The sequence below is a fragment of the Mchenga conophoros genome, linkage group LG17 (genome assembly GCF_057382185.1).
Source record: "Mchenga conophoros isolate Kocher_MC1m ecotype Shallow Benthic linkage group LG17, M_conophoros_male_GT1.1, whole genome shotgun sequence".
Classification (NCBI taxonomy): domain Eukaryota; kingdom Metazoa; phylum Chordata; class Actinopteri; order Cichliformes; family Cichlidae; genus Mchenga; species Mchenga conophoros.
The window spans coordinates 6,808,455-6,818,936 of record NC_140542.1 but is presented as its reverse complement, the minus strand read 5'-3'; positions in this window follow the sequence as shown (position 1 = coordinate 6,818,936).

Here is a 10,482-nt window from a genome sequence, read left to right as displayed (position 1 = left end):
TTGCCCAGCTTTAGGTGTACTGTCGTCCGAGACTTGCACCGCAGTGTCGGCGTTTGTTTCCCTGTTGGCCATGCTTCTTGTTGTGGTCATCTGTTGTCTTCCGGTATTTTCTCCGTAAGCGACCTTTCCTTGACCAATGAGATGAGCGGTAATCTGAATTGTCATACTCGAATTGTCATAAGTGTGCTGTCAGCTCATTGGTCACAAAGCAGGAGAGGGGCTGGGAATTATGTTTTCAAACAAAGCATGAATTCCATTAAAAGTTATAGACTACTTTTGATTCTCACTGTATTACGGGACAAAGTGCGTCCCTTATTAGCTCAATACGGGACGTGTACTTTTGTTTCGAAATACGGGACGATTCCGTATTTTAAGGGACGGTTGGCAACCCTATATCGGATGGGAAATCAGTGGTATCGCACATCACTAGCAAGCACCTTCGGGGACCGGACTCCCAACTTGATTTCCCCTAACCGGCCAGCGCCGCCTGTCCGCCCGCTTGGGTAGCGTAGGGTTCCCTGACGGCTGCCTCAGGAGGGTCTTTGGCCACTGGGCTGGGGGTATCCCGACCCCCTCACCAATCCTAACCCTAACCACACGGGACATACAAAAACAATTGGACACAACACATCCTGACCCTAACCACGTACAATCTGAATAAAAACAATTGGACATTATACAAAAGTCAACATTATACATTATACAAAAGTCAAAAAAGACAAACACATAATTAGGACAAAACAATAAAAGGAGGAATTGGAGGACACAAAACAATTGGACATAATACAAAGGTCAATAAGACAAACACGTAATTAGGACAAAACAATAAAAGGAGGACTTGGAGGACACAAAACAATTGGACATAATACAAAGGTCAATAAGACAAACACGTAATTAGGACAAAACAATAAAAGGAGGAATTGGAGGACACAAAACAATTGGACATAATACAAAGGTCAATAAGACAAACACGTAATTAGGACAAAACAATAAAAGGAGGACTTGGAGGACACAAAACAATTGGACATAATACAAAGGTCAATAAGACAAACACGTAATTAGGACAAAACAATAAAAGGAGGACTTGGAGGACACAAAACAATTGGACAAAACACAAAAGTCAATAAAGACATACATATAATTAGGACAAAAAAATAAAAGGAGGATTTGGAGGATACAAAACAATTGGACATAACACTAAAGCCAAAATGAGAAACACATAATCGGGACAGAAAAATAAAAGGAGGACTTGGAGGACACAAAACAATTGGGCATCACACAAAAAAATCACAGAGGAGGATATAACAAAGACAAAGGAATGTGGGACAGGATGGTTACACAGAGAGGAATAAAATCATAAAGTCACGTAAAAACCAAAGGAAAGGACAAATAGGAAGGGGGTGCCATAAATATATCAAAAAAACGTAAGACAAATACTGGAAAGGAAACTAAAGAAGGGGGTGCCATTAAAATAATAAAAACAAAGAAAGCCAAAGAAAAGACAGGACAAAACATTAAGAATATTAAACAGAAAAATAATGAAACGGAAAACCCAAGAGTGGGAGGAGACAGCACACTATAAAAGCCAAGGGAGGCACACAAAAAACACACACAGACACGTTGGGCCAGCCTGAGGAAGGCCTATAACCGGCCGAAACGTCGCGACGGCCCAATGACACAGAAACACATTATTAAAACACAAAACAACAAAAAAATAATAATAATTATAATAATAACCTACTTACGGGTAATTTTTGGAAACGGGATAGGGACATCATACCAATCCATTGGACGATCACAGCCTCTTGGGGCATGCTATGGGGGACCTTGACGCCCGGGATGGGAACAGGTATGGACAGTGCATTGGAGCCCGGCCTCCTTCGGGGACCGGACTCCCAACTTGATTTCCCCTAACCGGCCAGTGCCGCCTGTCCGCCCGCTTGGGTAGCGCGGGGTTCCCTGAGGGCTCCCTCAGGAGGTTCTTTGACCACTGGACTGGGGGTATCCCGACCCCCTCACCAATCCTAACCCTAACCACATAGGACATACAAAAACAATTGGACACAACACATCCTGACCCTAACCACATACAATCTGAATATAAACAATTGGACATTATACAAAAATCAATAAAGACAAACACATAATTAGGACAAAACAATAAAAGGAGGAATTGGAGGACACAAAACAATTGGACATAATACAAAGGTCAATAAGACAAACACGTAATTAGGACAAAACAATAAAAGGAGGACTTGGAGGACACAAAACAATTGGACACAATAGTAAAATCAATAAAGACATACATATAATTAGGACAAAAAATAAAAAAATAAAAATAAAAAAAATAAATAAAAGGAGGATTTGGAGGATACAAAACAATTGGACATAACACTAAAAGCCAAGACAAGAAACACGTAATTGGGACAGAAAAATCAAAGGAGGACTTGGAGGACACAAAACAATTGGGCATCACACAAAAGGTTACAGAGGAGAACATAACAAGGACAAAGGAAGGTGGGACAGGATGGTTACAAAGAAAGGAATAAAATCATAAAGTCACGTAAAAACAAAAGGAAAGGACAAATAGGAAGGGGGTGCCATAAAAATATATCAAAAAAAACGTAAGAAAAATACTGGAAAGGAAACTAAAGAAGGGGGTGCCATTACAATAATAAAAACAAAGAAAGCCAAAGAAAGGACAGGACAAAACATTAAGAATATTAAACAGAAAAATAATGAAACGGAAAACCCAAGAGTGGGAGGAGACAGCACACTATAAAAGCCAAGGGAGGCACACAAAAAACACACACAGACATGTTGGGCCAGCCTGAGGAAGGCCTATAACCGGCCGAAACGTCGCGACGGCCCAATGACACAGAAACACATTATTAAAACACAAAACAACAAAAAAATAATAATAATTATAATAATAACCTACTTACGGGTAATTTTTGGAAACGGGATAGGGACATCATACCAATCCGTTGGACGATCACAGCCTCTTGGGGCATGCTATGGGGGACCTTGACGCCCGGGACGCCTTCGGGGACCGGACTCCCAACTTGATTTCCCTTAACCCCAGTGAAAGGAACCCCAAGTAAAACTCAAAATAACGGCCATAGACACAAAGAAATAAACAAAAATGAAGGTCATGTGTATAATTAGGAAAGGAGGGTATGTAAGCCAAAGGAAAGGAAGCAGGAATTAGGACCAAAAGGAAACAGAAGGCAAAGTAAGGGTAGGAAAGGAGAAAGGAAAGGAAATGGATAGTGTTAAGCAAAAGAAAGCAGTGGAAAAAAGGAAAAACGGAAAGTCACATATATCCGGCACTTTGGATGCTATGCAGTGGGGAGGAGCCAAAAGCTATAAAAGGAGGGGGCAGAGAGGAGTCTCCTTTATTTGAATTTGTCCAACTAAAGCTGTGTTGGTCTTCTGGGGGGTGGGTTCCCCCTGTATGAGGTCTGTCGCCTCCATGCACCGTTGTAGCTGAATGGCGGGGGAAGATGCCCCCTCAGAAGAAGCCCCATGAAGTGCTGTGGGGAATCTCCTCACCCTCTGGTCTCTCGGAGTCACTTGATTGGGCCCCGGCCCTCTGATGATGCGTTCCACTCGATCATGCGACTGTCCTTTGGGCTGTGCTTTGTAAAGATCTCCAAGGCCAGATCCTCATAGGCCTGCTGCTGTTCAGGATCAAGACTCTCCAGGGATTCCAGCTTAATAAAGGCCTGTGAGCAGGTGCCAAAGGCGCGGTTGGCTGCAGAGCAGACAGCAAGCAGAGAATAGATGTCCACAGGAGGGATCACGTCCTCATACTCACGCAGGTGAAGAGCTTGTCGCTCTCTTTTCCAGCTCTTCCAGGTCATGAAGTCAGCAGTTTAACACAGGAGATGCCCACACTTCCCATTCCCCGGCCAGCTTCTCCTGCTCTTCTGTGAAGACACCGGCCCAGCCAAGAGATAATCTCTTCAACATGGTTCAGCATTGGCGTCTCCTCCCGGCTGAACAAAGAAAAAGTTTAAGCTGTTTTATTAACAGAATTATTTATTTACGTGAAAACAGATACAAAGAACCTAAGTATTTTACACTTCTTATAGTAAAAGTCAAAGATTAGGGTGAATCTTGTTTTGGTAGCTCCTCTGTAGCTGCCTGTTCAGGAACTTTAACTTTAAACTTTAAGCCTGAAAGTAGTTAAAATGATTTAACATTTCTCTGTTTTCTATGAAAATAACTTATATTTTCTCATCTTTTGTTCTCCTTTTACAGTATAGGAGTGTGGCACAGCGGGCAGCAGTTATATTTGCTGATTTCTTGATCATGAGCGCAGTGTTTGCACACATGCAAATCCAACAACTGTACTCCTGGACAGGCAGACCAGTTACGATGCAAGTGCGAAATTTTTCCTCCATCCTGACAAAATAAGGAGAAAAAAAACAAAAGACAGAAAGCTGCTTCAGGTCATACTGTCATCAAAACAATGCACCAGTAAAAGGGCTACAAAGGAAAGCCCAGAAGTTTTGCAGAGGCCACTGATTCCTGCTTTCGGTGCTCCATTTTAAACGTGTTTAACTTCGGTTCTGGTTTTGAGTCGTGGCTGTTTTCTCGTTTTGTAGTTCTAGATTTAGTTTATTTCATAAACCTAAGGAGATGAATCACAACACAACATTTGGGGCTAATAGCTGCAGTTTCTCTAATGACCACTAGTCCTCACAGACTTCCCTTGTTGGTTACTTTGCAGTAATTACAAGGTAACTGTATCTGTTCATTGCACTGCACTGCTTAGAGATGAAGCTTGCTAATCAACTAACCAGCTACAAACTTTATACTCCACCATGTCTTTCAACTATCATCGCCAAAATCAACATAACAGTAAAATAAAATAAAAAAAAGTTTACATCTAGACATAATTTTCACAACTTTGGGAGATGACGCTGCTCTCAGTTTGATGATAGAGTTTGAAGTTAATTAGCAATAAATCTCACTTCCTGTAGATGTACAGGGGGAGTGGCAGGTCTCAGATCGCCGTCTCTTCCCTCCTCCGTCCTACTGAAGAGTGGCTGTTCACCTCCAATCGGGTCAGACGTCGTAGCAGTCGTAGTTTTGGGTGCGGTGTAAGTTGTGGGTGGAGCATGGACTTGTGCTGTGACAGAAACGGTCCGGCCAGTAGTGGCCTGCAGTGCTGTGGGTTGTGTGTGCAGAGAAGCTGATTGTGATGCTTCCGTCTCACCTCTTCATGTGCTTGTGGCTGATGATGTGGTTCCGTCGACCCAATAGGTGTCTGCACATCTGCCAGCTTCGCCACAATGACAGCCTCAGCTTGCACCAAAGATTCAGGCTGCAGACGGCGGCCCAGATTCCTTTTGGCCCAGGAAGCCGCTATCTCGAACGGGCCTCTCCAGTACTGTTCAGGAAACTCAAAAAGAGTCTTAACTATCTCCTCCATACATTCATTATAATGGTTACGAAGGGTTATGATAGTTGTGCGAGCCCAGTTCTTAGCATTGCCCTCAATTAGAGTCTGCACTTCTCTATTGGGGATAGCTGGCTTAATAACAGTCATTAAATTATTAGTTATTCTGTTCAGAGAGGGAGGAGGAATGTCCCCCGAAACATTCTTTAAATGGTGCACTATCTTAATGAGTTTATAAATAATGCGAACCTTTACTGAGAAGTCAGGATCATCTGACTGTATTTTCTTCTTTGGAGGTTCGGTCCGGACCGTTCGGGAGGAATTGGCATACCGTTTATGCCGAGTTGGTTCCCGGTCCCGTTCGGGTCGTTTTCTCTGGTGGGAAGCGTGGCGGTCCACGATCCGTGGCTCTCCGTTCCATTTTCGCTGCCGCGGGCGGAAAAAGTCTCCCTCATCTCCATGTCTGCCCCTCCTGGAAAACGGGCCGTAGGTTGTGTGATCGCTGCGCAGGGGGGACGGTGTCCGTCTGTTCGACCTTCCACGGCCTGATCCCTCTACGGTGGCCCCTAGAGACAAAGCACGTACAAACTCCAAAACACTTACAAATTCCAAATAGCACGCACAAACTCCTCAACACGTACAAAATCCAAAACACGTACAAAATCCAAGACACGTGCAAACACCGAGACAGGTACAAAATCCAAAACATCTACAAAATCCAAAACACATGCAAAATCCAAAACACGTGCAAAATCCAAAATAGGTACAAATCCAATACAACACTCACACTGCATGGTCAGAATTTTCTATCCTGCCTTGTACTAATGGTTCAAACTGCTGGTGGTGTTCTGGTTTTTCTTGGCACAAATTGGGTACCACCAATTAAGTATTGTTTAAATATCTCAGCCTGCCTTAGTTTTCCCCTCATAGCATAGTTTCAGGAAGGCCATGGAAACATTCCTCCTCCCATTTTTGTCCATATTGACGTGACAGCATCGTATAATCGACCATACTTTGCTCATCAAGAATTAAAGCAGTTCTGAAAGCAAAAGAGAGTCCGATCAAACTCTAGTAAGGTGTATCTAATGAAGTGGCTGGTGAGTGAATGTCAGTATGTAGCAGAAGGAGGCTAAAATCACTTCCTCCTACTTGAAATCTCATTCAATTTTCCATTTCAGTTTATTTCCAGCACGACCGTACTGCGAAGCCAAAAGTCTCTTTGAAATTTCTTCTTTTTATTGATGTTTCCCTTGAGAAAGTGCATTGTGATTCTTTTGTGAACCAACTGCATCATCTGTGAAAGCTGTAATTTGGCTGCACAGGAAGACACCAAAAAAACATGTAAACAAAAAGAAACGGCAGAAACAGATGTTTTAAGAGGGAGCGGGGCGCGTGTGCACGAGGCCGTGCATGAGGCCGCGCTCATGCCAGCGTGTGACTGGATATACTAAGTGTCTGACATGCGTTTTGTGCCAGCAGTTTTGATTCACAGGACGCCGCATGGAACATGGCAGCGAGCCTCGCCATAATGTCATTGGGGAAAATCATCCAGCTTCGTCTCTTTTGATCCTGCAAGAATCAAACGAACTGAAAAAAATTCATAGAGGTTTTATCCAATAACCGGGGAGACGTTAAAACAAAACGAAGGAAGCATGCCAGACACAAAGAAAATTTTGATTTGGGCAGCGTTAGAGTGCCAAGAACATGAAAATGTTTTATGGAACGTATTTTGATGCTGTCTAAAAGAATTTTGTAGAACTTGGTTTTTATTTGCCACTTAAGGCCTCCTTTAATTTTATTTGCATGTTCATATTAGAGGATTGGCATTGTGGGTGCGTTTGCTGCTGGTATCGAATTAGGTGACTTTAAAGTATCATTTAACAAAAACCACTTACAAAATATGCAAGTCTTTTTAGACAGCATTATTTAAGGGAGAGTTCAAGTAATCGACCAAGGTCACCAGAAGACAGAATTCATTCTCGCTTTATACTCCTGGATCTGCTCTTTTCTGAACTCAGCTGTTTCTGTCAAATTTTAAGGCCCACTTACAGGGCAGAATGACTGTAATCAGAAGTTAGTGAAGGTGGGCTCTGATTATGCAGCTACCTTTGGAAACTATTTGTTGTGATATTTTGATACCATGGTAGCATTTACAGGATGTGGTTTTATAGTGATATTATACAGGAAAACTGTTACTCAATAAGGCCCATTTACTAGTTGTTTTTCTCTTTCTCTCTGACCCAAGAATTGATGTGTAAGACTCACAGGCTGGTACCCCAAGGTCGAAAATACCACAGAGACGAGACCACTTCCTTACTCCCATCCTCCCTTCTTTATCTCTTAGAAAAAGGCTCGTTAAAGGCCAGGTGGTTTGTTTCAGAATTCACTAATGAAAGAACTCTGTATTCTATGTCTAGGAGTGTATTTTGCTGGAATGATCATAAATTGTAGCTGAACTGATAAACTACACAAAGGATACTTCTCTGCTCACAAGGCAGGAAGACGTTTCCTTATTTGGTCTGTACCGGTTTGAACTGAGAATCTGCTGACACACGAACCTTTTTCCTCTATATAAGCTGTTGTATACTTAATAAACCTTTGAGTTGGTTTGGGATGACAACCTAGAACAGTCTCCGTGTCTTCTTGTTCTTCCAAACTACTCCCGGTACTCCGGCCGGTACCGTGATTGCCCGTTGATCATGCATGAGAATATTTTAATTTTGTTATATGTTAAAGGATGAACTCTGCTTATTGGTGCCCATGCCTTAGGAGGAAAAGCTCTATCTACGGACAGAGATTTCCTTCACTATTCTAATAGTTGTCAAACACTATTGTTATTGATGTATATACTGAGGGGGGAGGTTGTCAAACTTCGTCTTTCTAACTTAATTATAGACTAGAAATCAGATCAATGCTTTCAATGCATTTTGTCTGTCAACACAAAAAAACAGCAGGTCCAATTTCATGAAACTTGGTGGAGTGATGCACTGTGGGCATTCTGTTATGGATCTGGATCATTTTTATTCGTTTTCCTCTAAAACTGAATGAATGGCACAGGTTTCGCATTTGTTAACATTATGAACCAAACCCTGTTTGCTCATTAAAGTTGTTGTGTGTGTAAGTGAAGTAACCCACTTTCTCCAATATGAGCATCAGTGTATTAGATGCTATATAGAGACAAAGCACTGTGTGCGTCAGTGTCTGCTTTGGGCCCCAAACTCTGCGCGCAAGTGTGTGTGTGTGTGTGTGTGTCAGCCCAACAGTCCACATTCCAAACCGTGGACTGAAATATTCAAATATGGACCATGTGCGTGTCTACAGTTGGGTGGAAAAGCTTTCTAGAACAAGAGAGATCTGAGCTTTAAAGGCTCATATTAAATATTCATTTAGTTCCCTGTGGTAGGACTCGACTTAAGCGGTCAAAGAAGTGCAGGAGACTGATGCTGTCCAGTGTAGCAAGTGATTTATTCACCATTCTGTGGCCCAACAATATTTACAAAGAAACATAAGAAACTCAACTCTATAATTAACTCAATTCAAATAAACATAACTGAACTTAAATCAACGGAAATTAAGGTCAAACTGCACACAGCTACACTGACCTGAACCCTTCTTCTGAAACACCTGAGTTCGTCTGCTTAAATAGTCCCCTTAATCAAACACTTTCTCCTCTGGACTATTCCATTCAGTAGGTAGGTGAGATGAACATGATTATATTCATCCTCTACTACTCCTCTTGACTGGCAACATAAACTCTGGTGTAATCAATACATATCACAACATTAAATCTATTTCTTTATAAACCCTTTAAAATCAACTTTATTAAATTATAAGAATTCTTCCCCTCCTGCCCTTGGTCTCTTCCTGTGACCTCAGAAGGTATAAAGCAGGAAGTAGAACTACATTTCCTCCTTTTGCTTCTGGAAGACAGGTAGGTAAAGGTAAGTTCAAACAATACAAATTAACAGTTGAAATAAATAACATGTTAACTTAACAAACTTGCATGAATTGATTTAAACCAAGATGTTATATTATATAATCTGTAAAAGTGCAGAACATAAACAAACCCGGGATAGTAGATGTTTGCCTATTGCAGATTACATGTGAAATATGGTTAAATCAAAACAAGAATGTTAACTAAGAATGTAGACAAATTGTCTTCTCACCCACTTTGTCACACTCCCCCCCCCCCCCCCTTAAGACCGTTACTCCTCTGAGTCACGGGACAGGAAATCAGCAATGACATTCTTATGTCCAGGTCTATACTGGACCTGGAAACGAAAAGGCTGGAGAGATAAATACCATCTTGTTATCCTGGCATTAGTGTCTTTCATATTATGAATCCATTGCAAAGCACGATGATCAGTCTCAAGAACAAACTCTTTCCCAACAAGATAATATCGCAAGGTGTCTAGAGCCCATTTAATCGCCAATGCCTCCTTTTCAATGGTCGAATACCTCATTTCCCTTGGAAAAAGTTTTCGACTGATGTACTGGACAGGCAACTGCTGCCCTTCCTCTCCTTGCAGTAAAACAGCTCCCAGACCCACCTCAGAGGCATCTGTTTGTACTGTGAATGGAAGGTTAAAATCTGGACACTGCAAAACAGGTTTCTGACACAAACAGTCTTTCAAATCATTAAATGCATCCTCAGCATCTTTCGTCCACCTGATCCTTGTAGGACTAGATTTTCTTGTCATGTCAGTCAATAAAGCTGCTCTTGAGGAAAAATTTGGAATTAGTCGACGATACCAACCTACTAATCCCAAAAATGATCTCAACCTTTTCTTTGTGTTTGGCAAGAGTGCTGCAGCAACTGCATCCACTTTTCCAACCTGAGGGCGAATGCCTCCACCCCCTATTACATAACCCAGGTACTGCACCTCGGGCTTGGCGATGTGACATTTCTTGGCATTTATGACGAGTCCAGCATTTGCGATACGTCGAAACACATCAGCAAGATGTTTCAGATGATCTTCCCATGTACTACTATAAACAACAATGTCATCAATGTAGGCAGCTGCATATTGTTCTGCACCCTTCAACACTCGATCCACCAACCTTTGGAATGT